General features: G+C 39.3%; 1 pseudogene; it reads right to left on the reverse strand.

Moving 5' to 3' along the window:
• Positions 1-2,566: 2,566 nt before the first annotated feature.
• On the reverse strand, positions 2,567-3,490 carry LOC134366158 (olfactory receptor 1G1-like; annotated as a pseudogene).
• Positions 3,491-3,900: the final 410 nt, after the last annotated feature.

The following is a 3,900-nucleotide window of genomic DNA, read 5'->3' on the forward strand; positions in this document are numbered from 1 at the left end:
ATAAAACAGAGTCTATCTAGTTGGTAGACTATTAGAATTACTGGTTTCTCGAGTCCTCTATGCCATGGAAATCAGGTAACATTATGGAAAATATTGGCTATGGTCAGATGTTTCCATGATCTAAGACCAAACTCAAAATATTAAATTCTGAATTTTATATGCTAGATGGAATAAGCATTCACATAAGGTATAGCTACATGCAAGGTTTGGAGACCTGTAATTTAACAAAGTTTGCTGGGAAAGTAAACAAGAAAGGAAAACTCTCACTATTCACTGTTGTGAATCATTTTCTGTTCGTATTTAATCAGAATTACTTATAGTTCCAATAGGGTTTTTATTTTTTTGTGGATTTCTTAAAATATACAACATCTCTCATTTGCAGATGAAAATCATTTTACTTTTTTCTTTACAAATGCAAATCCTCTGTTTCCTTTCCTTGCTTGATCGCTCCAGCTAGAACCTCCAGTAGAATGTTGCACAGAAGTGGCAAGAGTGGGAGTCTTTATGTTACTCTTGAACTTAGGGGAACAGCTTTTAGTGTTTCACCATTAGGCATGATGTTAGCTGTGTGTGTGTCACAGATGTATATCAGGTTGTGAAAATTTCCTTTATTCTATATTACTTTATGAACTGCTAGAAATAAAAGGGTAGAAGTAAGCTCTAGTCTATCACTTCACCCTGCTTCTGGTTTCTATACCTTACCCCACAGTGGAAGAAATGTTAATTTGCTAGGTCATATTCCACCCATCTGATTGGATTCTGGCTTGTAGTAACTTGGTCAATTTTATTATCTCCAGGGTTACAAGAGACTCATAGATAGATCAGTGAATTGGTTAAGCTCATTTCAAAGAATACTTTATTCAGTTTTAGAGATCATAAAAGTACTCTTCTTTCAAATGTTTAGCAGGATACTTCCTTATAATACACATATATTCTTTATTATTTTCATGGAAAAAGGATCCTAACAGAATTTCTTTTTTTTTTAAAATACACTTTCTGAGTCAAGAAAACTTTTAATTTTCGAATATCTTAAATTTATTTTTTCAACAACTATTTCTTGAGCATTTACCTGTTTACCAAGCACAGGATAGGCCTTACTGAGAAGATGATATTTGAGGAAATATCTGAAAGATGGGTGTAAGGGAGCAAGAAAGACCTAAGAGTGCTTGGGCAGGATTCTTCCAGTGGTGAACAGAGAAAAAGAAAATACCTTTTAATTCCAGAGGGGAATCTAGGTACCTATCAAGGCTACATAAAACTAAAGGCAAGGTAGACAATTAGGAATAAGAAAATTCACACAAAATATGGGAGCCATTTTTGCTTTTTATATTAGCAACTATCAAATCAAAGATCTCAATACAAAATACCTGTCAGCATGCAGAAAAAAGAGCACTCTCATGCACCATTGGTTGGAATATAAATCATTAACAGTTTTGTAAAGTATTTTGGTGACATGTATCATAAACCTGAAAACTGTTCAACCCGGCAGCTCCATTTCTAAAAATTTATTGCAAGGGCCTGTGGAAACCTATGTATATATGGTTTATTCACAAAGACTTTCTTTGCATTATATTTATAAGAGTAAAAATAAGTAGAAAATCCTAATTATCCGAAATGGAAGAAAGTTATACAAATTATGGCATCTTATTATGCTATAATATTAATTATGAAAATGTTTATGAAGAGTTGATAACAATAGTGTGGAAAACACTCATGAGAATAAGTGAAAACTCATCAATGTAAAATAAATGCACAGAGAAAAGGACCACAAGAATTTGTGCAAAATATTCCCAATGGTTTCTTTTCAGAAGAAATTAAAAAAATTTTTTCATATTTTAAACTTACACTGTAGTCAGCATGAATGATTATTCAGTTAGGGAAAACCCCCAAAGTTTAAAAAGTAAAGAATAAAGATGTTACAACTAATGTCAACCACAAAAATCCAAATTACCTGCCAGAGGTAAAGATGTAATCCCAAATATGTGATACTCGACAAGTCTCTTAATCTTTTTGTGATGAGGTTTCTTTTCTAGAATATTCTTGTACTCTTAGGACACACACAATCTGCCTACTTGTTGCCATATTACCCATGTAGAGGCCAATCTCCATGAATAAGTTTCTTCCAAGACAGATGAGAATTGGTCCAGAAACCCAGTTTCAGGACTTGACCGAGGTCCTGTTACCTATATAATCTTCCCAGAATTTCTTGACCTTGAGGATGACTATGAAGAACTAACCCGTGTTCCTTATGCATTTCTACTAGAATCCAAGTGTTTGCTGGCATTCTTTTGGTGTTTTCCAACTGTCTGGACTGAAACTGCTTGGATGCATATACCCACACATCAAGCAACCCTGTAAGAACTGCTGGTCACTGTCTTTCATCAGGTCGTAGCTCTGTCCATGGTCTGTTGCTTTTATTCCAGTCCTGTCAAGACAGACTCTTCATTTTGTTACGTCTCCTTGTAATTCTGAGCATGCAGAATGTGAGTCTTTCGAATTTATAATGGACAATTCCAAGGTGAATGTCATGTTGAAAAGTCTGGGCATCTATTATGGGCAGGACCCTCTACAGAGAAGAACATTTCCCCAAGCCAAGGAGTCTCCACAAAGACCCTTTCAAGTCCCTGTTCCTCAGGCTGTAGATAAAGGGATTCAGCATGGGGGTGACCATCGTGTATACCACGGATGCCACCATTCCAGTATCTGCTGAGTAGGAGGACGAGGGCTAGAAATAAACGAGAAAGATGGTCCCATAGAAGAGAGTGACCACTGTTATGTGAGAGCCACAGGTAGAGAAGACTCTGTGCTTGCCCCCAGCAGAGGGGACTTTAAGGATGGTGTGCATGATGTGGGCATAAGAGACAAGGACACAGGTGAGAGGGACCACACCCGAGAGGGCAGCTTCGGTGAACATCATGACCTGGAAGATATGAGTGTCCGAACAGACAAGTTTGAGGAGTGGGAGAAGATCACAGAAAAAGTGTAGGATGCAGTGGGAGGCACAGAAGGAGAACTGAGCCATCAGGACAGTTAGTGAGAAAGCCAGGAGGTGGGAGCAGAGCCAGGATGCAGCCACCAGCAGCAGGCACCGTTGGGGATTCATGACCATGGTGTAGTGGAGAGGAAGGCAGATGGCCACGTAGCGATCATATGCCATCACGGCCAGCAGGAAGTCATCCAGCAGGGCCCATGCCATGAAAAAGTACATCTGCATGAGACACCCGGTGTAGGAGATGGTGTGATCCTGTGTGTGGATGCTCAGCAGCGCCTTGGGGACAATGGTGCAGGTGAAGCAGGTATCGATGAAGGACAGGTTGGCCAGGAAGAAGTACATGGGGTTGTGAAGGCGAGGGTCAGAGCCAATGGCCAGGACGATGAGCAGGTTCCCCAACACAGTGACCAAGTACATGGCCAGGAAGAGCCCGAACAGAAGAGGCTGCTGCTCTGGGTGCTCAGAAAAGCCCAGCAGCAGGAAGTCAAATATGGTTGTTTGGTTTCTAATTTCCTTGTAAGGTAGAGAAATTAGCAGGGAGTTCTGGTTATATAAGCTAGGCTTTTACAAAGTACAGAGTCTAGGGATTTTGGTTTTTTTTTTTTTTTCGTTCTTTGGGAAGGTCATTGAGATTCACTAGTGCCTGTAACTGAACATTTGCAAACATGTACAAATATGACGACTGTGGACTATGCTAATGAGGAATCGGGATGAGGGTGTTACTTTGTTCTTAGATTTCTGTAATATTTCAATGTCTCCCCATTGTTTTCCTGAATGAAACTAAACTGGAATTCACCTTAAAAACTCTTAGAACAACAGTTTTAACCTCATTGTCTTATTGTGGAACTTATTTTGGGGCCACACACACACTAGTGGGCAGCACAAGGTGCTGTGTGTGTACGTCTGTG

Source organism: Cynocephalus volans, chromosome 17 (assembly GCF_027409185.1).
Source record: "Cynocephalus volans isolate mCynVol1 chromosome 17, mCynVol1.pri, whole genome shotgun sequence".
Classification (NCBI taxonomy): Eukaryota; Metazoa; Chordata; class Mammalia; order Dermoptera; family Cynocephalidae; genus Cynocephalus; species Cynocephalus volans.